The sequence below is a fragment of the Malus domestica genome, chromosome 07, assembly GCF_042453785.1.
Source record: "Malus domestica chromosome 07, GDT2T_hap1".
Taxonomy (NCBI): Eukaryota; Viridiplantae; Streptophyta; class Magnoliopsida; order Rosales; family Rosaceae; genus Malus; species Malus domestica.
The window spans coordinates 35,319,522-35,345,375 of record NC_091667.1 but is presented as its reverse complement, the minus strand read 5'-3'; positions in this window follow the sequence as shown (position 1 = coordinate 35,345,375).

Genomic DNA, 25,854 nt, shown 5'->3' with positions numbered 1-25,854 from the left:
AACAAAAAAACCGAACCGAATTGAAAAAACCGAACCGAACCGAACCGAATTCTTTTGGTTCGGTTCGGTTTTAGTGATCTAGAAACCGAACCAAACCGAACCGAACCGAATTAATTAAATTAATTTTTTTATTTAATTATTTGTTTTGGATATTATTTTCTAAACCCAATTTGTAAGTTAAAATATGCTAAACCCAATGTGTTGCCAAACTTTAAGCTCAAAATATTACAAAAAAGTCCTATAAAAACTTTAAACCCTAACCTATTATTTATCCCCCATATAAGGTTCCGGAGCCAAACCTCATCCTGAAGTACCTACATCCATCTCCATAGCACTGTCTACTTTTGTCTCAGCTTTCTTTTCCAAATCTACTCTCATATAACATGTAACAGAATCTATAAACATTTATTTCGGGTAGATTACTTAGGGAATTTGTGATGGAAAAGAATCCAACACACACTAAATAAATCCACCCACGCATTTCTTTTACTAATCAAGTTGTCAACATGCAGTTACAAGCAAACAACCCTGATCTTTGAACAACATCATACAATTTAACTTTTCTAAGTCATTTGTACGATTTTTGTGTTGTGATGTTGTTAGTTTGGACTTTGGAAGACTTGATTGATGATTTTAGTTCAACTTTAAATGTTTATTTTCATTGTCTTTGATTATAGTTAGAATGCTTGTGTTATGATTGTGTTGGATACGTTAAAATTTAAAATTTCAATGTTTTTCATTTTTTGAAAGAAAAAAAAAACAAAAAACCGAAACCGAACCGAAAAAAACCGAACCGAAAAAAAACCGAACCGAAAAAAACCGAAAAAAAAATGAACCGAACCGAACCGAACCGAAATTTCGGTTTGGTTTCGGTTTTGGAAAAAAACCGAACCGAATTAAACCGAACCCACCCCTAGTTTAAACTCCCCGACCTCAAACGCTTACTGTTTTATTTGAAAGATTTTTCAATCTGACTGGTACATGGAGTGGTACATCACGTGTTATTATGTAAATAGTGGAATATGTGTGCTAAAAAGTTAATAATTTAAAAAATAAAATTTTCTCACCACTCCTATTAAAACAAGTGATGTACCACTTGTGTTTCCATCACAACTAAAATTTTCTCTTTTTATATAAGTGGATAATTTTTTTATTATGATTGGAACACGGTAGTAAACTACGTGTTTTTAGATAAGTAATGAGAAATTTTATTTTTTAAGTTATTAAATTTTTAACTCATAATAATAACACATGATGTGTATTCCGATCACACTGAGAAATCTTTCATTTAAGTGACGGGTACAGCTCAGAATTCGCAAAATGCCACGTGTGCAGTGGCCGATGCGGCACGCGAGAGCCGCTGTTGGCGGGGCCCGCGTTTTAATACGTATTTATCTGTTTAACTAGATAAACTCGTTGGGAGTTTGCTTTTGTTGTTTTTCTGTTTTTGTTAGGCCGCCTCTTGGGGTACCCGAGCCTGCAGATCTGACTAGGTTCGGACCCGAGCCTGGGCTGCGGTCAAAATACGGTAGGTAATTTGCTGATTTGGATAACCGGGTTTTTTCCTTTTGGTGATGTTTGTCTGACGATACGCGGCAATCGGCATGTGATGATCGGCAGCCCGCAGATTCATACGCGGCCAACAGTAAGAGTTGGCCTTGGCATGAGAGGTGGTGAAGTTGCAGGTGTCCTTGGCATGAGCGTCATTGGTCTTCACTGTGAGGAGCAGAGGAGCTGAGCAGCTGTTTCTTTCTCGGAGTAGTGTAGTTGTGTTTTTGCTTCGCTTCGGGAGTGTGGTGGTCGTGCTGTTGTGATGGCTAGATTGGTCTTCGCCTTTGAAAAATAAGTTATGTGGTCTCGTATATCAACGATTACTTGATGTGATCACGCTCTAATGCGATGACTTTTTTGTGATCGTTTTTACAGATTGCTGATGAAATACTAATGATGACAATGGATGAGATTTGTTGACCTTTTTTTTCTCAATTGTTCCATCAATTGAAAATTTTGCCGGATTTTGTTTTAATGACTCTCATCTGTAAAAAAAGTCTTTACAACTTTTATCAAATGGTATTTATCTATTAACGAATTTACACATAATTGATTGAATAGGATATCATAGATTACCTAAGTTGACAAATAACCATGTTTAAGAATAACGATTCAAATATAATAGTAACCGATCTGAATGACAAGCTGGTTTAACGATACTTAATTTTTACTTAGTTAAAAAAGATTAATATTTGAATTACATGGATGCGATGTTACTATTTATAGTTAGAGGAGAAGCTAAAACCATGGTTGAGATTTGATAAATTATATATGCTACCAAGGAGAACATTGTTCCTAAGCACAATATTTTTTACGTTTTTGCCTCTGTTTTAATGTTTCTCCCCTCTTATTTTTTCACCCTCAAACAAGGACGATTATAGCCGATTTAGTTATTGAACTGTCAAAAAGAGAGAAAATTCAATGCGTAATCTTAGCATTCAATGATTATTCTTGAATAATTGAAAATAAGTCTCAATTTTCAATTATTCAACCACATAATAAAGTTCAAACATATTATTGCCACTCAAGTGTGAAGGGTGATTTAGAACACCTTGCAAAGGCAAATATCTTGGGACAATTAGCTCTTTTTTACTAGTTCATGTTCGTCAATCATGTCAATAACTTGCATTTTTCTCAAAATTTAATGTTAAAGTCGGCTCATCATATCCTTTGTCTCGTGAGTGAACAAACAAATGGGCAACGATGATAGAAGACCTCGTGGATGATGGATAAAAAGCATAAGAATGACTCAGTCGGTGCTAATGGATCGCTATTGTACAACCCTAGGGTGCTCAACAAAATGCTTCACTTGCAACAATCAGCAATTGTCGGCAAGCTTTATCGACAAAACTCAACAACTGTCGACATGTCTTCTCACTCTCAACAATTGTCAACAACATCTATAAACACATCCTTTCACTCCCAACAATTGTCAATAGTTTATGCTCGCAAAACGCTTTATTTCTAATGACTTGACATAAACAATGTCGTATTTTTACCAAAATTATGATTGAAATTACTGTTACTGAATTTTACATTGTTATTAGAGTAAATTATAGTAATGGTCTCTCAACTTTAACTCAATTGGAGTAATGGTCCCTAAACTATAAATCCATTATCATTGATCCATCAACTCATCAAAACGTACAACTATGGTTCCTCAACTAAAAATTCATTATCATTAGTCCATCAATTTTAATTCAACTAGAGAAATTGTCCTTCAACTTTAACCCAATTAGAGCAATGGTCCCTCAACTTTAACCCAATTGTAACAATGGTCCTTCCAACATAACTCATTTTTACAAAATTTTGAAGAAAAAAATCATATCTACATCTTTTGATGAGTTGAGGGATCCCAACTGTAACAATAGTCATTTCAACATAACTTATTTTGACAAATTTATAACGAAGTTGAGGAAATGAACCATACAAGGGCGGAGCTACAGTGGGCTAGGGGGGGCGGATGCCCCCATTGAGATTTTTTTAATTTTAAAAAAATTGTATGCATTCTAATTCCCTATGAGTAACACTCATTAAATAACAATTAAAAAAATTTGTCTTTTCTGATCAAACTGATTTGGTTCTGCTACACAGCAGCAAAGCTGGGTCTTATTTATTTTTTTATTTTTAAATTCAGACCAAAACAACGTCGTTTTGGTTCGTAAAAAAAAAATAAACAAAACGGCGTCACTTCATATATGTTTGAAAAAAAAAGTATGTATAGTGGGGGACCGCTTGTCCCTTCCCCCCCCCCCCCAAAAAAAATCCATCTCTGTTTCCTATTTATTGTGGATATGCGGTCTAACATTGAGTTTTCAGGTTTAAAAGAGATTGGAGTCCTTGCAAAAAAACTAAAAAAAAGGTTCAATGCAAAAAACACAAGGTGTATTTGCTGGTTTACTTGCTTGTGACATTAGCATTAACTCTTCCAGTTGCTACTGCAATCGTTGAAAGAGTATTTTCGGCCATGAAATTTCTGAAGAATCGATTGAGAAATCGGATGGGTGATCAATGGATGAATGATAACATGGTTATTTTTATAAAGAGAGAGATATTTGATGGTATTGGTAATGATGTTGTCATGCAATGTTTTTAAAACATGAAAATGGGTCAAGAGATATTGTAAGGGAATATTGTATGAAAACCTTTATGGATTAATATATAAGTATTGTGTTTAGTAAATTCTTGAGTTTTTTAATTATGATTTTGTTGTTTGAGGATGCTCTGATTCATATAAATTTATGGCTTCGTCCCTGGAACCATAGCTACACATTTTGATGAGTTAAGAGACCAATGATAATGAATTTTTAGTTGAGGGATCATTGATCTAATTGATTAAAGTTGAGGATCATTGCTACAATTTACTCTTGTTATTAAACAGCTGCAACTCACGTGTCGTCACCTAATCCCACATCCTAATCAGCCTATCAACTAGCGGGTCGACGGGGGTATGGGATGGGACCAGCTCATGCAGCTGTCTAAATCAAAGGGACTAATCATGAAAATTTTGAATAAGTTAGGGCACTTTATGAAAACCAAATTATAAGGACTCCTTTGTATCAAATATGAAAAGTACGGTTGCCCAACAATCTTTTCATCGTCAAGTGAAAACCTAATCTCGAAAACGATGTCAATTTTTGCGGAAATTCCAAAAATTACCCCATTGAATTTTGTAATTTTGTAATTTTTTTTTTTTAGATTTAATTTTTACTTTTTTGGTTTAACGAAACACCAGAAAAACACACACGTGGTGGGGATTTTGAGGTCACCAACCGCTGTTTGGTTGGTGGGATTAACAGTTAAAAGTCAAGGCGCAACGTGGACTTTGGTTGTCCGCCTGTACGATACGCTGTATATCAAATCGTCGGAGAATCAGTTGCATTGCATGTGAGAGAGTTTTAAACATGCGGAGAATACGGAATGATATGTCATATAAACTGAAGGGAGTTTGTTTTAAAGTGTCTTTGTATTTTTATAATGCATATGACGTATGTATTTGTGTTTTGAACATATTGAAAAATCTCTCGATGCATAACTCTATTTGGCGATGATTTGTTTACTTTCACAAACCTAGTGGAACTTCCGGTTTTCCAAATCCATGCATGTGCAGTAGATACGTCTAGGATATAACGGAAGAATCATCGTTTTTTTTTTCTTTTAGAAGAAAAAATTTCGAATGCTGAATTTCTAGTCTATTGAGTTAGTCCGGTAACTTACCAAATACATGTGTTTTCACATAGAAGAAATGAATGCGATGAGCTTTTTAGAAGTGAACAAACTTATCTACAATCACAATGTTGTGATAGTATTTTAAAACAATCTCACTTTTATGTGTTTTGACTTTTTTACATAACAATGTATAATTGAATTGTGATACTACTATAATGGCGTTCTCGTTACATGAAAGTTAAATCTTAAAATTGAGTTTTCCTTTCATCATCTAAATTGAGTTTTCATTTCATCATCTAGTAAAGTAAGCTAAGTTCTTTTTATCGAAGACATTTATAGGGTTTGAAGGTTTTTTTTGGATTTCGACTCTCCTTAGCAGTTAGCAACAAGGAAAAGGAAAAGGAAAAAGAAAAGAAAAAAAAGTGTGCTAATAAAGATAATAAAGCATGAGTTAATTTTATGTATCATGCAAAGAGAGAGAATCGTATGTTCAGATATCGAAAGTTTGATACTTTGTAAAGTATACTTATGCCATTATACGTTATATCGTACGTGATTAACACTAATTACAATGGAAGATGATGATGATTACTTAAATGTGTACACAAATGCTTAAATAAGCAAGTTTTTAATTTGTTATTTGTAATAAGAGGAAATTACATTGATTGATATATACGTACACAAACGATAAGTTGAGTTCGTTGTAAAAGTTGTTCTGGATTTGCATATAAAGACCTCGCATACCATATTACTTGTCGTATACAACCCAAAAGAAATGACTTGGGTTGAATTACAGCATTCATGTATTGAGGAGCGAACATTTATTCTATAAAAGGGACTCCCTCACCAACATTAGAGAGCATCAACTCTAGCCCATCATTCATGTATTGAGGAGCGAGCCCTTATTCTATAAAAAGGGACTCCCTCACCTTCAAACGCCACAAGCCGAGCCAACCAAGGCAACATAAGCCACGAGCCGAGCAGCCTCGCAGCATGTGCTACTTCTAGTTGAACATCATTTCAGATTGAGCACCGCCTCCGTATTTAGATCTCGTACAAATACTCGGGGGACTTAAATGTAATTATGTAATAAAGGAATGGGCAAATATGTAATAAGTGAAGAGCCCTTATTCTATAAAAGGACTTCTCACCCTCACAATTAGGGGAGACCAATTTCCTAGGCCATCAGAGACCTCACTTTCTCCCTCAGAGGCTCTGAATCTCTCTCCCTCACAAACAGAGAAATACATAATCAGTGTAGACGTAGCCCAAACCTTGGGGTGAACCACGATACATTTTGTGTTATTTACATTACTTGCAGATTCACGGTCGGATTTATGTCTAATACCTCCGGTTTTGTGCATCAACAAAATTTAATTGGAAGCGTGATCATGATCATGAATGTCTTTTTTATTGACGAGTATGTTTCTGTTGGATTATGCTCATAATTCATATTCTTACTAAAATTTACACAAGCATTGACGGTTTGAAATCTTTAGTTTTAAGAAATTAAGAGGATGTATAATTAACGTATGAATTTAATAGGAACCTAATATATGTGGATCAAACTAGTTTTGACAGAGTAGTGTGTCAGCCTCTGTTATTTTCCCTTTATAATTATATCTGCGAACTAAGTAAATTCGTTGAACTCATTTTATCCTTAATTAGAATAATTGAGAGTAGTCATTTTCATGGAAAGTACTTTATGATGAATCAATGAAGACGAACATATTAAACTGTTTGTTAGGATCATTTATAATAATTAAGTATCAAACCAGTTTGCTAAAGCATTGTATCGGCCTATGTTAATTATGATTTACAGTTAGATCAATGAACTAAGAAAATTGTTAAAACTCATTTTGTTCTTAAATTAAACTAGTTAGAGTATTAAAATGTCGTCGTCATTTAAAAAAAAAAAACTTTATGTTAATCAACAAAGTTCAACGACTGAGATTTGATTTGTTTTCAGAATAATGGAGTCAATGTTAATCAAACTATCTATTAGAATTAGTCACAATAATTAAGTATCGAACTCATCAACTAAATAAAACAAACCTCAAATATTTTGAAATAAGTACCCCTATGCTGCAATGTTTAGAGTGTCAATTTGTGGGGAGGAAAAAATTGGTGTGGAAAGGGGAGGGGAAGAAAGGTGTAGGGAATCGGTGAAACTTGATTTCACTAGGACCCCATGACTAATCAAGGGTCATGATCATGACTAATCTTTTCACTAGGACCCCATGACCATGACCATGGATCCATTGAGGATATTATTTTCCGGAGCTCAATGACCAAACAATTTGGACCACTCAATTTAAATTCGTTGGTTCAAATTAACAAATTTTCTTGCTCCACTTTACACAAGTTAAGAGTTTTGATCTTTCTGACACATAAACCAAATGTTTGAATTTTCTGACCCTCAAACTCTAACAGTAAATTCCGAAGACGATCCTAATTCCTTTATTTCAACTCTTAAAATATTGTTCAGATAAATGATTGACTATAATCAATGGATCTATACAACCATAATTACAATCAAGTTCACAACCACACTTCAGCGATTCTAACATTTTTTTGTTGTTGTGGCAATTAAAATATTTGGGAATTGGTCCATGTTGGCACCATCTTCCCACTTTCTCACAGTCGACTAGTGCTGTGAGAAATTATATATTAATTTGTGAAGGGTCTATGCCCAGTCGAATGTGAATCTGCTTAGCACCTGGATTAGTCTTTTTTTTTTTCTTTCTTTTTTTGGTGAAGAAACGGGGATTACAACCCATAGAGAACTACATAATAACAGCAAAACGAGTTCGAGAGACTCTAGCAGCATCATCAATGAGAGCTGATCTAATCCAAACGAGAGGCTCATAAAAAACAAGAACACCAATATCCATATTATAGCCAATTCATCCGCCACACTATTCTTCTCTCTGTAAATGTGATTCAATTCACACCTCCTCACCTGGATTAGTCTTTAAACACTTGATATTAATTGATCCCCAGGATATCCAACGAGAAGATTCGAAGAGGATTCAATTCTATCTGTAATAAGTTCCTTTCTTTTTTCTTTCTTTTTTTAAAAATATTAGATGTATATAAACAAATGAAAGAATATTTACAAGCATGAATCATGATTTAGTTAAATAGTCGCCCTGCGAGTGGGACATTCTTCCATTAATTATTAGGGTATTGACAATTATGAGCTTTAGAATTTAGGTTTGTGAGAGAACACGTGAAGAGGGGTATTGAGGTAGTCTATCAAACAAAAACAAAAATTGGAGTTATAATCTTCAACATGTTCATAGAGAGTGTAATTTTGCAGTTGATGAGTTAGCAAAATTGGGTTTAAATAGCGAGATGGAGTTTCAAGAGCTTGCGGAGCCTCCTCCAAGGTTAGTTCAAACTCTATCGGATGACTGCGCTGGAGTTGCTACAGCTATATTAGTTGTTTCTTAGTGTTTTCTTTTTCTTCTTCCATGTTACCGGAAAAAAAAAGAAAAAAGTTTTGAGATGATTAATCTATGTGGTTAAATTAAAGATTCAAGTTTTTAAAGATTACATCTATCTTGTTCACCCAAAAAAAAAATAAAAAAATTATGTCTATAAAAATTATATAAATTTGAAAATATATGAACGTAGGATTGAATTTAGTTTTTCTTTGTACAACCATATTAGTACATTTTATTCACTACAAATGAATGTGTTAATTGTTTTGAAGTTGTATAATTTTTTGCAAGGGTGATTTATGAATGATGTACTAAAATATAGACTGTTTGGATCATTAAAATACATTACAAAGTGGGCCATATAAAATGGTGTCAAAATGTGCGTCAAAACATAAACGATATGACCGTTTGATTAAATTTAGTGTTTTTTTTTTGTAAAATCGTAGCCGTTCATATTTTTTATTGTAAATAAATATCTTAACGATTTAAATTTTTTCTGGTTTTTTTGCAAGGATGATTTATGAACGCTATACTACAATATAGACAGATCAAATCGTTGAAATACATTACGAAGTAAACCCTACAAAATGGGTGCCTAAATATATATATATATATATATATATATCTGCTAATTGATTTTTTTTTATGGTGACCTCATTTTTATTCGATATGCATCCAAACCTCCCTTTGGGTAAAGCCACATACTAATTAATTAGAATATTCTTAATTGTCGGCAAGTGCTACTCTTGCAGAAATAATGAATAATGTCTAATAAAATTCACAAGATCTATTTCACAAATGTAGTCTCGAATTAAGTTCATTTGAATAAAGAAAAAAAAAGGTCTTGGTGCTAAGATAGTCAGATTAATGTTTTTATTTGTTAATTGATCATTTTTAATAAATAAAAGAAAATAATTAAAATAAGGTCCTCTGTCTCTTCTGTCGTAATCTTTTATGATATATAAATAAATTTTGATTGAAAATATGAGGAAAATGATGCCTTACCTGTGTATATTTGGTTGCTATACGTACACTAGCATTCATGGAACTAACCAACAAATAAACAAACAAATTATTTTAAATAAACACTTATTAATTAGATTCATGTACAAATCGAATCGTGGTTTTAGGTCATCCTAAGGGAGTTTGGATTTTCTCCGGACCATATTGTCCGGAACCTAAGGATTAGGAAATCTAGATCGTTCAAGAGAGAGATATATATATATAGGCCCTTGATGTGATGTGGGCTAGCGAAATGAGTTAATAGGAACCGTCAAATTTAATTTTAATGATCTGCATTTCTTGCTCTTTATGCTTCGGACCGTACGATCCAAAGAGGATCTTTTTCCTAAGAACTAGACTATACTGTGGATTTTCTATAATACATCGGCGTATCCAATGAATGGCTAGATTAAAATTGTTAAAAATCTAATATGCAAATCTAACAGTCTAATGCAAAAATACATTCCACACCTTAGTACATTGTAAAATTTTTGATGTACTCTTGTACAAGAGAAATGCTAAGGACACTCACCTCACAATTTAATATTAATTTTTATATCAACATTATAAAATATTATGCAATAATATGAGGTGACAGAGCATTTGTTAAAAATTTCGCTTTTAAACGAGTTTCCGTAGCATTTTTTCTTGTATAAGTGTTAATGCTGAGAATTTGTTCACTAATTTAGCCAGGTGCCTAGGTTTAATATCCCACCTACCGTCATGGAAAAAACTGCATGCCTAAAATTTTCTTTTGATTTGACGTAGGATTTTGGGTATTATGATTCTGAAAGATGCCTACTGCAGAGTGCCAACTGCCAACTGCCAACCAACAAGAGTATATAACAATCTCTTGTTCTGATTTTATTTTTTGTTGGTGATGCTCACAATTATTGAGCGATGTTTATTAATTTATTGTTGAATGTATTTAAATTTCGAGATATGTGTAGTAAATAAATACACATCTTAAAATTTATAATAAGAAGACTAAAAAACATTAACACCACAAAAGGGGCGAGCAAAAATATACCCTCTTAAAAAATATAGAAGAGGAATGCTAAGTGAAACTCTTTCAAAAGCGGCACTCTCCATGAACTATGTCAAATCACAATTTAACATCATTTTCATGTCAACATTTAAAACATTGTGCCAAAAGAAAAGCATGAGGTGACAAAGAGTACGAATAGTTCCACTTTGAGAGTAGCTTAGCAAACCCTAAAACTGCAACTAGTTTTTCAGTTAAACAACTTAAACTAATTCTCCCAAGGGTAATACTAGTTTTACAGCAATTCCGAAGCAAGATTGAGGTGAGGGATGGAGTTTGTCCGAACCACATGCCCTGCCCACTTTGCAAGGCAATTCGTTGCATGACTTTATCGACGAATAAACAAACGGAACAGAAACCCTAAAATAAGAGAAACTTTTCTCTCTCGGCATATTTTGTAAGCTCCGCCCTTAATATAATTAATCATGTCATCATATTCAATGAGCAATTAGAACAAGAAAAAGTTGGATCTCTTTATAAAAAAAAGTGCAACTGACCATACCTTTCAGCAACAAGATTTTGAATTGAAACATTTTTGCTCAATACCCTTGAGTTGATGGTAATGGAGAGATTTTTTTAGTATGCTGAAAACACAATTCGATATATCAAGTGTCATAATACAAATTGTTGAATACTTAAAAAAATTTCAAACTCTTATGTTATGACACTTGGTGTGCTGAGTTGTGTTCTCGGCACACTGAAAATTATCTCCTCACCACCATATTTATCACCATATTATGAGCAATACTAAATCTCGAAATTTTAAACTTATTCAATGATAAGTAATACGAGTGAATAAAAAAATGGTTTTCAACATATTAGAAAAATGGTGCGCTGCGTATTTTATTCCAATAATGACATATTTGCTTAAGATTATGTGATTTGAAAATTGAATAGCATTGTTTTTTTTTTTTTTGGAACATTGAATAGCATTGTTTGACATCTTCCTTGATGAGTGTAGTTGAATAAGAAAAGAAAGGAAATCTTAAACAAGTTTATTATCTGCTTGTCTACTAATACCATGCGATTTACGGAATTAGATCTCATTTGGATTCACTTGGTGGGGATCTTAGGGATCCCCACATCTTAACTATTCATCGTGTATCATGCGGTCAGAAATCATTTGACTTCTTTTAATTAAATTAAACACAAATAGTATCTGACAAAAAATGATCACACGATGTACGATAAACAACTAGAATGTGAGAATCCCTAGAATTCCCACAAAGTGAATCCATAGAGGATCCTCTTCTCAGATTTACATGGAAAGACAAATCTATGACAAATTGATTGGCAATGTAGTTGTCATTTAGCCCTCTCTTGCAACACCAAATCACAAGCATGACATAGATATTGGATTGGATAGGTAATAGTAGTATAAGTTGGGGCATGCAAGTTGTCCCTTCATAAGATTTGTCATTTCAAATTTTCCTCATGTAGGATTTATTTTGGTTCCGATAACAGAAGATTTAGTGCAAAACTGAGCGCATTGATGTTCTAAGATCATATAACCGACCTCATTTTAATGGGATAAGTCGTAGTTGTTGTTGATGTAGGTCATATAACCGACCTTAACTTATTGGGATAAGTCTTAGTTGTTGTTGATGTAGGATTTTTTTTTTGGATCAAGTTGATCTTCTCTTTTTCTTTTTTGTCTTCATTTTGTTCAGAAAAGGATCGAAAATGTCATATCACGTCATTGAAAGATGTATGAAATCTTTCTATATAAACCCTAAACCTAACTGAAATGTATCAAACAGGACTTGATCAAGCATGGATATAGACAGTTCTTTATGCGTGCCCTCAAAGAGATAGGAAGGATACTTATTCATGCACCTAAGAGCGGAAAAGAGAGGCAATAGGACTGATTGAGACAAGTGATTGCAAACTGTAGTAGTAGTAGCTAACTACTTCAACTTTATTTGGTTTCCAATAGATTGATAAGTAAACTTTTCGTTTTGACTTATTGATGATTAAGAAGAAGGTTAAATTATAAGAGTTTGGAGGATCTTTTGCCTTATGTTTATACTCAAGTCGTTTGCTAGGTCGATGACTATTTATTTTAATTACATTGCTGTTACTTATATATAAAATTTGAATTCAAAATCTACAACTCGTGTTTTTGTTTGTGTTTAGTTTTTAAGTTAATCTCTAAACCCTAAACACTAATTAAAACTAAAAATGTGGTGCGGAAAATACATCAGAGTTTAGGGTTTATATTTGCAAAAAAAAGTAGTGCCCTCTAGATCCGAAAGGAGACTTGCATTATTCCATTTTGTTTGAAGTGTTTTTTGTTGAGGCAAAAATCTACTTCATAGAAAATAGATGGTAAATTAAGGGGAATTTTAACGAAAAGCTTATTGTGCCGTTCACTCTAACGAAAAACCACATTTTTATACTAAAAAGTCAATCATGGTACTATTCACTTTACTATTTATTTTGTCCTTATCGTTAAAACTCAAAGTTTTCAAGTTTTTTTCATTAGTTTTCCTTAAATTAAATGGTTGGGAATAACAACAACAAAGCTTTATCAGTTGTATAAATTTTATAACGCCACAGCACTTGATTTTGCGTGAAATCTTTCCGTTAGCTCCAAATACTCCATGTCTTAAAAAAAAAAAATCTCTTTCCAGGTGTTCCTAGTCTTCCTCTATCCATTTTGCCCTGAGCCTTTATCTTATAATCGCATTTCTAATCAGATCATCTGTAGATTTTCGGTTCACATGTCCAAACCACTTTCTTTAACCTGAGCATCGGTAGGGAACAGGAAATGAACTGGGAATAGTGTTTTTCTTGGGTAACATTATGAGATGGAAACTTTACTAAATTATATGCAACATGTGCATTCCTTTGAAAAAAGAAGTTTATGCCACCCCATAGAGAGCATTGTCATTGGGGTCGGTCTATATATGAAGCCATGTTCATGAACTGAGAGGCTTGGGGACTTTGGAGAGAGTTAGATTAAATCTTTTCTTTATATAATGATATTCTAATATAAGGAGATTGCACATATTTATCATAAAGAGAAGAGAATTGAGTTAAGTCACACAATGTGTAAATCAAAATAACAGTTTTTAAGATCAAAGAGTCAGACAAAAAAAAACAAGAAGAGGACGGGCCCCCGGAGGGAAGCTTTCTGTTTGCGGTTCTCCTGTAGCTGATCTTTACATAATTATCTTTCAAATTCAACACAAATGTCAGACATCATTGTCATTCATATCAGCCAAAACAAAAAACCGCGAGTTATAAATAGAGAAAACTAGTACCAAGTTTTTGTACTGTATTAGTTGTAGAGAGAGTTGCTTGTTTGATTTGAGTACTTTAAAATTTAATTGGTGACAATAATTGAATGGAACCCATAACATCAGCCACTTATCAGCATACAGTCAGTCATATGCGCATACATAATTATATTTTTATACTAACTTCCAATCACAGATGCGGCTTCTCGCAGCAGTTGACTAATTTGTTTTTGTTTGTATTTTACATGGAATCCATTATTTGGTTGGAGGAGACATGAGAATTTGATTGTAGTGTGCGCTGAGTGTGAGTCGTGACAGTGTCTCGCTAGGGTTTGGAGACTCTGTGGGTAAAGAAATATCCCATGTATTACGGCGTGGAGACCCAGCAGTTGGCAAAGGGGAAAGAACCAGATCCTATGATGAATTATATCCTCTTCGTTTCTGTGTGCGAAGCCGACCAACTCAGAGAATTAGACCACTCATTTAATTCTAAGACATTCATTTATCCATCCCACTGGCTCACCTCTACAAACCAAGGGTCCGAATATCTCTATCTTCCCTTTGAACGGCCCAGCTTTTTGTGTTTGCGGGCTCCGAACTTAGAGATCCAGAGAGGATCCCGACTCCTATGAAATGGCGAGTGGACTTTATCACTTAAAAACTAAACTAAGAGTCTATTTGGATGTACTTTTAAAATGACTGAAAACGTTTTTGGTGAAAATATTTTTTAAAACAATCATTTGTAAAAATGCAAGTAAATGACTGGAAAAACATTTAAAGTGCTTCCTAAAAAAAGCACATAAATGGTGTTTTTTGTAGAAAGCACTTCAAGTGCTTTTGGAACCCAAAAACATTTCCTTCAAAAATACTTTTAGTCATTTTAAAAGTATATCCAAACGAGCTCTAAATTATTATAACGAGAATTTTTTTAGAGCAACGATTATACTTTTATATGCGGCTACTGTTTGTGTGTATATAAAGAATGAATAATATAGTTGTTATACTACAGGCCTAATTTGTAGTATGGATAAAAGTATTCAAATGTTTTAACATAAGTAGAATGACAACATCTAGTACCATGCCGATCGTTAAAAAATAAATTAAAAACGACGTTTTTATGAATAAAAGTCCATGAATACTTTCTTGCTCTTTAATTATTTACTTTTTTCAATTACTTGACGTCCTTTTATTTCACTGTTAATCAAGAAATTAATTAAATTTGGTCAAAATTTAGAAAAATAATGAGATTTGGAGAGAGTTAGATTAAATATTTTTTTATATAATGATATTCTAATATAAGGAGATGCACATATTTATAGTAAAGAGAAGATAATTAAGTTAAATCACACAATGTGTAAATCAAAACAACATTTTTAAGACCAAAAAGTTGGGTAAAAAAAGGAGACGTGGGGGGAAGGGGGGGAGCTTTCAGTTCACAGTTCTCCCATAGCTGATCTGTTCATAATTAGCTTTTAAATTCAACACAAATATCATACATCATTGTCATCCATATCAGCCAAAACATAAAACCGCAAGTTACAAACAGAGAAAACTAGTACCAAATTGCTGTACTATATTAGTTGTAGAGAAAGCTGCTTGTTTGATTTGAGTACTTCTTTAAAATTTAATTGGTTACAATAATTGAATGGAACCCATAACATCAGCCACTTATCAGCATACAGTCATATGCGCATGCATAATTATATTTTTATACTAACTTCCAATCACAGATGCGGCTTCTCGCAGCAGTTGACTAATTAGTTTTTGTTTGTATTTTACATGGAATCCATTATTTGGTTGGACGAGACATGAGAATATGATTGCGGTGTGCGCTGGGTGTGAGTCGTGACTGTGTCTCGCTAGGGTTTGGAGACTCTGTGGGTCAAGAAATATCCCATGCATTACCGCGTAGACCCAGCAATTGGCAAAGGGGAAAGAAGTAGATCCTATGATGAATTATATCCTCTTCGATTTTTGTGTGCAAAGCTGGTGGACTCAGAGATGTGGACCGCTTATTTAATTTTACGACCTTCATTTGTGCATTCTACTGGCTCAACTCCATAAATTAAGAATCCGAATCTCTCTATCTCTCCTTTGAACGACTCCTATAAAATGGTCAATGTACTTAATCACTTAAAAACTAAACTAAACCATTATAACGGGAAATTTTTTTAGAACGACTATTATACTATTATATGCGGCTACTGTTTGTGTGTATATAAAGAATGAATAATATAATTGGTAAACTACAGGCCTAATATGTAGTATGGATAAAAGTATTCAAATTTTTTAACATAAGTAGAATGACAACATCTAGTACCATGCCGATCGTTAAAAAATAAATTTAAAACGATGTTTTTATGAATAAAAGTCCATGAATACTTTCTTGCTTCTTAATTATTTACTTTTTCAATTACTTGACGTCCTTTTTTTCACTGTTAATTAAGAAATTAATTAAATTTGGTCAAAATTTAGAAAAATAATAAGATTTGGCCGTTTGATTGGTTTATTTAGTTGGAGGCAAATGGTCGTTTGAGTGGTTGAGGAGTCCCTCGATCATCATGCTCAATACACCTTCGTAGATTCCAAGAGTCAATATTGGAAAATTATATTGGTTAAGCAGATTGAGATTCACTCTTAATTTTGACAATTAAAAATATAAGAAATTATTATTCACTACGAAATATTATTATTTTCCAATATTTAATTTTAATTTCATATAAACAAAATAAATGCGGCTATTGTTTATATGAAATTAAATTAAATATTGGAAAATAATAATGTTGCGTAGTGAATAATAATTTCTTATATTTTTAATTGCCAAAATTAAGAGTGGATCTCAATCTGCTTGACTGTGGTCACGGGTAAAGTAAAATTCTCCATAGCCTATTCGGGTCCGAAATGAGTGGATGCTACAATAGTAAAAGGGTGGCATTGAGTTTTGCATTTGAGGTTTTGAGTTCGAATTCTCATCTTTTTAGTATCGTTTTGTAAAAAATATAAGAGATATGTAAAGTTAGGTTTCGCCAAGTTACCTAGGGCACTATTCTTTCTCCAATCTGCACATAAGTTTGTCTAAGGTTTAGATGAATTTTGTATTGATTATCATTTGAATCAATAAAATTAAGATATATAAAGTGAAAGTTATGTTTCATTTGAATCAATAAAATTAAGATATATTAAGTGAAAGTTATGTTTCATAATTAAGATAAGTTTGTTAGTACGATTTTTTCACACCGGCAACTACCAATCCATTCATGTGATTATATTTATTAGACTTACTTATTATTGCTTTGTCTTGAGTCCGTAAAATACCAAATATATCGTTCATTCTTATTATAATACTAATGTAGCATACAACGTGTCTTCAACACACTTAAAAACCCTCAAAAGGGAGCTCAACACACACAACAAATGAAATAATGACATGTCAATTAGGGTCTCTAAATCTAATGCTACTTGGACATAAATTAAGCTGGTGCTGGTCAACTTGAGAAGGTGCAACTTGATTGGTACGTCAACATCCAATAGCTGAAATGGAAGTTTTAAATATAGGCGATCCTACATATTATCTATTTGAATCATATTTTATAAATCACATAACATGACAGTTGATGGTTAGATTCATTCTTCAAATCAATAAAAAAAATCCATCAATCGTTATATCATATGGAGGCTTGGTAATTTCTTGCATGACAGGTTAACTTGACTTGAAACGGCACGAAAAAAAACATATTTCAAGTCAACTTGTTAACAAGTCGAGTTGTTATCGAGTCATCCGTTAAGAACTCATTAACGACTCTGGTCGTTATTGGGTCACCCGTTAAGAACCCCATAAGATATATTTTGCCAAATTTGGCCCTTAGGCATGATAATTTATTGTATGACTTGTTAACTCGACACAAAACGATAGAAATCATTAACAAATTGGATCATTATCAGATCACTTGTTAAGAACTTGTTAAAATAACAGGTTTGACACGCACAGCTCGTTAAGATAATGAGCATGACACACAAACGAAACAAACACAACGTTTTTGCCGAGCCTAAGTAATAAATACAAAGTAAAAACACGTTCTCCTAAACTTTAAATATATAGAAAGTGAAAGAACTAATTGCTTGACTTGCAGTTTGCAGTTGCAGGGTCCAGTGTTCTGCATGCTGCTGTCATTGAATGCGTTTCTTTATATGCTTTCCTCTCACTCTTCTTCTTATTGTCTGGTCAAAGAGTTGGTTGATTGTATTTGTATATACAATTGTCAAATTGTATTTTACAATGCAAAGGAGAAAGAGCTTAAACTTCTTTTCGAGATTTGCACATCAAAAAGTGTAACTTGTCGACTAAGAAAGCTGAATGCACCACAAATTGATACCCCAAATCCGAGACATTAATCACACTTTAGTAACTAATCCAACTTAAATTTCGTTTTAATTTTGTTGTTGTTGAAGGCATAAGAAGACTCCTTAATTAATTATCTTTGACGTGCTTAGTACATAAACAATCGGTGAATTGTAAACTTGATTGAGTCTCTTGCAAAAAGAAAATACACAAAAATTAAGTTTTTGATCTCTCGACAAAAGACTTTCAGGCAGCCGCGGGTGTCACATGAGTGGCATCTCATGGAGTCAATCGCAAGTTATTATGCATAAAACATAAAAGGTTTTTTATTTTTTTTAATATATTCTAAAATGGTTTGTGAGATTGACATAACTACTTACTTTGGTTTCTGACATTTAAAATCGATAGAAGTGATCTCTAAGTTTGTCCACCGTCAATCCTTTCAATAATTCTATGAAAATTACTGTTAAATAAGGACAAAAATGACAAAAATATTGTCAATTTAATATATAGTAGGCCAAAATGATTTGACAAAAGTTGAGGGTAGTTTTGACATTTTCTCCTTATTTAACGGAGATTTTTCACGGAATGACCAAAATGATTGATGCTCGACAAACTCAGGGACCAGTTCCATCGATTTTAAATATCAAAGACTAAAGTGAGGAGTTATGACAATCTCAGGAAACATTTTGGCTAAAAAGTTAATGTTAAAATGTATGACAATACTTAATTAACTTGAAATACTGTTATAATGAAATTTTCATGATAACTAAGTGTTTGTCTTGAAAAGGTCGGTAGAATTATCAACATGATTTGTGATAGAAGTAAATGTATAAGGTCCCAAGATGGTGTTGGTGGTGGCTCATGGCTCTCCGAATTCCAATGGTTAGATGGTGGTAGGTTGGTTTATTATAGGTTGATGGACCATACATAATGAGTGGGTAGGTAGCTCAAAACTATATTGGAGGATGGATTAAGATTAATGTGAAGCTAATTAATCTAATAGTTCCTCTTAATGATAATTAAACAATATTAATGTAGAATTAGAGAATAAGGTCACAAGCATGAATCATCACAAAGTGATTTACTATTCCCACCAACCCCAGTAACCCTTTTTTTTTTTTTTTTTTTACATTCCCTCTAACTTATTTGACCTGTGGCGTGTTTACCAAATGAGGTAAGAGTGGGGAGAAGCAGAAGCGCACGCCTTCCAAATGGGGAGGCGTGAGAAACATAGAGGCGGGACAAATGAAATAACCATCTTTTAATAAAAACTAGCATTTGCCTACACACTTTGTGTGTATGAACACATTTTTTTAGAAAATGAGAAGGAGAGAGGGAGGGGGGAGAGAGAGGTTTTTGTTTTTGGTTTTTATTTTTTTTTATTTTTTTTTAATATTAGAGATATTTTAACATCACCTGTAGGTGAGGCTTCAATAAAAAAACAGTAAAATTTGGACCTGTGAAATTACATTAATGCCCATCATTTTTTTTTTTGTGATAGAAGACTAAGTTGTTTTTTCACCATCTTTTGGTTGACAAAGAGGGTTTCATTCATTAATAGACATAAAACTTGTTCAATTATATATATATATATATATATATATATATATATAAAAGTTAATTTAATTAATTAGCATAAATCATTTATTTTAAGTAAGGGCAATTTAGTAATCAATTTAGTTTTAATTTCAATTCAAGTGAATTAGTAAACAACTTATAAAAAACTAACATCATTCCTACTCTCTCTCTCATATAATTTAGTAAACAACTTTAACATAAATCTAATTCTATTTTATCCTCAATTCAATTCTTCTTAATCTGATTAAGGATTAATAAACGAAACATTACTACTTGTTAGCTTTTGATTGGTGAAAAAAGCCACTTTTTCTTTAAATTAATGTTCCTTAGTCACTAGTAGAAGGAAAATCTGTAAAAGGAGGTTAGTTGGAGTTTAGGGATGAATTACATGTGTTAATTATGATTGTGTTGTCTTTCAGATTTTCATAGCACAAAAAACGTTACAAAATGCTTTGATATGTTGTTTCCAAAAAAAAAAAAAATGCTTTGATATGTTTGGCAACAACTTAGGAAAAGATATACTACTGGATTTGGTAGCATCTGAAATCATCACCAACACACAGATTTTGTTTGTTTGTTTTTATTTTATTTTTATTTTTATTTTTTATATGTTTCTTTTTTGTGGGAGATTTTAACTAGAAAACTTGGGCGGAATGACTGGCCACGTTATTTGTAGAGGCATATTTGACAAAATAATGAAACTGTATATTTTGGTTTTACTCAATCTCACATTGGTATGCTTTTAGTAGGCTGTAGTTTCCTACCGAAATCTCTCTTCTGTGAGCTAAGTATCTTACCTTCCCATTTTGGAGTGGACCAAGAAACAAAGAAAAGAAAGGAAGGCTACAATATAAAGCAACATCGTGAAACACATTTCCATTATTTCTCAAGGGCTTCTTTCTAGGCTAATTTTTTATGTCTTGATAGTCCCCATTCACACGAAGAAAATAATTATTGCTCATCAAAAAGATGGTACAAGTTCAAAAACTTCATGTAAGTGGTCCATATCTTACTTTTTATAATCAAAGGGGACGAACTGACAGTGGCACAGCCATACTTCTCAAGGACAAAGCACCTTATACACTCAGAGAGGCCCTACACTGATAAGGGAAGGAGAAATTTAGGAGGAAGGGCAATTGAGGAGGGGAAAATGGGGAACTTTGCTATTCGGGAAGGGGCCTAGGAGTCCGGTTATGTCATTGTCTGATCGCTCTGTCCTACAAAAATACCGCTACATTAAGAGCAAGTTGGTTAAGATGGTCCGTATCTGATGCCACGAAAGAATGTAATTGCATAGTCCGAAAACAAAAGAGAGTAATGAAGATTTCATCAATTGGGCAAGTAAGTTATGGTAGTTTAAATCACATTTTTGGTATGTGGGTAGGCAGCTGTTTTTAAAGGTGGGTGGGTTTGTTTTTCACATGCTCTTTCGGGTGTTCGGTTCCCATCTGTCACCCCACAACGTTTTCAGGCCTTAATAATTTGGGCCCATTAGATTGCTGACAGGTTTACCTTAGAAAATCAGAGCCCATCATTGGCCCAACATTTTTTTCTGTTGCCTCAGATGGGCTCTTATATGGGCCCTTCATCCAATAAGCTCTCTCTCCCCTTCTCTCTCTGCAAGTTTTAACGGCTTCCAGGAACTTGACAGCCCACAGCAGAAAATAATGAGAAAATACGGGGTTTATTTAAAAAAGAAAAATGAGGGAAATTGCGTAAATGACCGCTTGGTTTTTCAATTTTTGTGCATTTACCACCGGACTGAAAATTGAGAGACTTCAAAATTACACTTTCGTCTAATATTCATTCACAACTTTTTATTTTTATTTTTATTTTTTTTTTAAACTCATATTCATTCACAACTTTGCCAAATATGTGCACGCGACTCGCATATGAGCCATTTTTCGAGGCCACTCTTATCCATTCCCCAATTGTAGTTAAAATAAAAAATAAAAAATAATGAAAATGGATAAATTGAAAACTTTGAGTTTTAACGATAATGACAAAATAAAAGGTAAATTGAATAATACTATGATTGACTTTTTAGTGTAAAAATGTGGTTTTTCGTTAAAGTGAACAGTACCGGAAGCTTTTCGTTAAAGTTCACTTAAAAAAAAGCCCTCCCATTTTCAGTGGTAAAAGATGTTTACATACGAATTATTTTTTTAGTACATATATATTTTTACACTAGGAAAATGGGGAGTTCGGTTAAGTTATACGATGGGCAACATAATTTGGTATCGAATTCTCCATTTAAAAGATTCGAACCTAAAACCTCTCACTTCCAAGTGAAGAAGAATACCACCAAACCGTAGTACTGAGTGGCGTTTACATACAAAATTATTCCTCACACAAAATCATAATCATTTTCCTCACTTCCTACAAAATTCTAAGATAACAAGTGTCGAGACGTTATTGAATCTTGTTGATGCACAAAATCAGCGAAGACTTTGGTACAACAGAAAGTGTCAGGTTTTGTGACCTTCGCTTGGTTGCTTGGTTGCTTCAGTCACTAGTGAGGATAAGTACGTAAATGAATAGAGACAGAGAAGCAAACACAGGATGTACGTGGTTCACCCAGATTGGCTACGTCCACGGAGTAGAGGAGTTCTTATTAGTAGTGAAGGGCTTACACAAGTACAAAGGATCAAGCTCTCAATTTAGTGAGTTCTTGTGAATGATTTAACACAAAATGGCATTAGGCAATATTGTGGGGGAATGACCCCTATTTATAGAAAAACTTGTAGCTTTGTCACATTGACATGTGTCATGTTATGATTGGTTCTTGATGTTGACACGTGCTGCACTCTGATTGGCTTCTAATCTTGACACGTGTCGAGTAGTGATTGGCCTCCTGGTCGGAGGGGAACTCTTCTGGGTCCTTGACAGTATAGCGTTGGCCGGTGCTCGGTAGTTTCGGGATTGGTCAAGTATGGTACAAACAGTGCTCCCCTAAGTTCCCGAGTGAGGGAAACTCCTCGGTTGGGGACTTGCAAGATCCAATCCCTTGAGTAATCACGAAACTTCTAAGTACCGAAGTGTGGTCTGATCTTCATCTGCCCTTCTCTGGAAGTACCTTTCCTCCATCCGGGAATGGTGTACTTAGCTGATGTTGACGCACAAGGTAATGTATCAATTTCACTTGAAGCTTAGTTGTAGTTTCGGGCTTGGTCAAGTGCGATACAAACCCTATAGTAGGAGTCCCCCAAGTCGCCGAGCTAGGAGATCTGCCGAAAGAGGTGACAGACAAGGTAAGCAGTCAAACTTCCAAGTAAGCAACCCAGGAGCAGAGGTTTGACTTCGGCTTCCGGTTGATTGTTCTCATTCTCCTTGTCTCTCATTCAACTGCCAGGATAAGGAGAAGCAAATGGATAAGAGATGATATGAGATACTTTTGCTTTTGAAGAAGTAACTTTCCACAGGCTTATTCTTGAACTGTGCTGGAGGTTTTTCTGGTGCCCTTCAGAGTATAAGGCCGACTCAAAAATTTGAGGGTCAAAACAAGTCCATCAAATCTAGAGTACGTTCGACCTTGATGATATGGGATACTATTGCTGTTGACGGAATAATGAATGTGGTATGGAAAGGTGTCGTGCTGTAGTGATCTGTTTCAGCCCACCGTTGAACCTTCTGCTTCAATCTTTTGCATGGCAGAAGTGGTGTGCAACCTTTGCATTTAAATGGTCCTTCAGAACATTCCTTCATAGTGACTCATTCACGCTTGGCAGCTTCAGTGTAAAGAGCCAATATCTGATCAACTGTCATGAGATATTTGCCGGTGGAATTCGTGACCTTGACAGTAGTTGAGGATGAGTACTCGAGAGCAATGCTAAGTAAGCGACCAGGCAAAGGCTCCAGGCAGTCAGTTCCAAATTGGAGGTTTGATTTCAGGTTCCGACTGACTGCTCTCTTTCTCCTTGTCCTGCAGGTGTGGACAAGGACAAAGACAAAGACAGGGAGAAAGCATGATATGGGATACTCTTGCTTTCGACCCTGATGATATGAGATACTCTTGTTCTTGGTGTGGCTTATTTGCTGAGGTATTATCGGGGGGAAATAAAGCTGAGTATTTCAAGAGGTTATGTTGAGGGTGCCTTTTCGAATGCGAGAAAGGGTTGAGCATTTTTGCAGGTTTGCCTGTCCGTTGAGGAGGGAGGTCAATGTATATAGGGATTTCCCAATAACAAGTAGTAATGTTATTCCTTTACCCTTCTTGGTCACAGCAATGTAGTGGGAGCTGCCAGCTTCACGTGTTTTAATTTTGTCAGAGCACTTTGAAAAAGTGGTATGTGGTATCTGGAAAGCTGATATTACGTGTGAAGATTACAGACAAGCTTTATCTAAGGAAATCTGGCTCTCGAAGTTCTGAGAGTTGTGCCTCTTCGGTTTTCGAACAAGCAATCCCGTCGAGGATCTGACTCTCGAGATTCGGAAAGCGGTGCTACTCCGGTTTTTGAGAAAGTAATTATGTTGGGAGTCTTTTCTCGAATGTGAGTAAAGGTTGGACGTTCTTGCCAACCTGTCTTGCCGCAAAACACGGAGGTCGACACACATAGGGACTTTCCAGTTGTCAAGCAGTGGTGCTGTTCCTTTACCCTTATGGGTAATAGTAGGGTAGCTGGAACTTCGAAATTCTCGTGCCTAAACTTTGTCAGAGATCTTTGACAAAGTTATATGTGGTACCCGAGGAGTTGATGGTGCATATGGAGAGCGGTGATTGAACAGTAAGATTCACGTGCTTTCTACTTCACCAGAAATCTTCGACAGATTGCCCGTAATTTCCGCAAAGCTGAGTGTGCATGTGACAGGTGCTGACGAGGCTGAAAAAGCAGGTGCTTCTTCGATTTCTGAGATCGGCCCTCGTGGTCTCTGAGCAGCCCAGCTTTTGAGAAAGCATTCGCCTCTTCGATTTCTGAGATCGGCCCTCGTGGTCTCTGAGCAGCCCAGCTTTTGAGAAAGCAAACGCCTCTTCGATTTCTGAAGCTCCGTCGAGTGCAGATTTTTATAGAGGCTGGCATTAAGTTCCACAGCACACTTGAATCTCTACCAGTAGAAGCTCATTTCTTGCACTTCTAAGATCTTGATTTGTCTGACCTCTTCCTTCTTCAACACATTTGAAAATGTCTGGACCCTCCGACCGTCGTTTTGACTTGAACCTTGGAGAAGAGACAGCCACGCCTTCTCCAGACAACATATGGCGCCCATCCTTCATATCCCCTACTGGTCCTCTTACCGTTGGGGATTCTGTGATGAAGAATGATATGACCGCTGCAGTGGTGGCCAGGAACCTTCTCACTCCCAAAGATAACAGACTACTTTCCAAACGGTCTGATGAGTTGGCTGTTAAGGACTCTCTGGCTCTTAGTGTTCAGTGTGCAGGTTCTGTGTCTAATATGGCCCAACGCCTATTTGCGAGAACCCGCCAAGTTGAATCATTGGCTGCTGAAGTGATGAGTCTCAAACAGGAGATTAGAGGGCTCAAGCATGAGAATAAGCAGTTGCACCGGCTCGCCCATGACTATGCTACAAACATGAAGAGGAAGCTTGACCAGATGAAGGAATCTGATGGTAAGGTTTTACTTGATCATCAGCGGTTTGTGGGTTTGTTCCAAAGGCATTTATTGCCTTCGTCCTCTGGGGCTGTACCTGGTAATGAAGCTTCAAATGATGAACCTCCAATGCCTCCTCCTTCTGGGGTTTTGTCAAGTACTGAGGCTCCGGATAACCACCCTCCGGTGCTTTCTCTTTCTGGGGCTCTACCGACTGCTGAGACTTCCCCTAAGCAACCTTTGTGAAGGCTCCTTTTTGTTTGTTTATTTTGACTCATGTACATGTACATATTTGTGGCTTATCGAAAATATTAATAAATAAGCTTTGCTTCATTTCAACATATTGTGTTAAATACACCAAAGCCTTCTTCATAAAGTTCTTTGAATTTTTGCTTTTGTTGAAACCTGTATTGTTGAAGCTTTGTGAGTG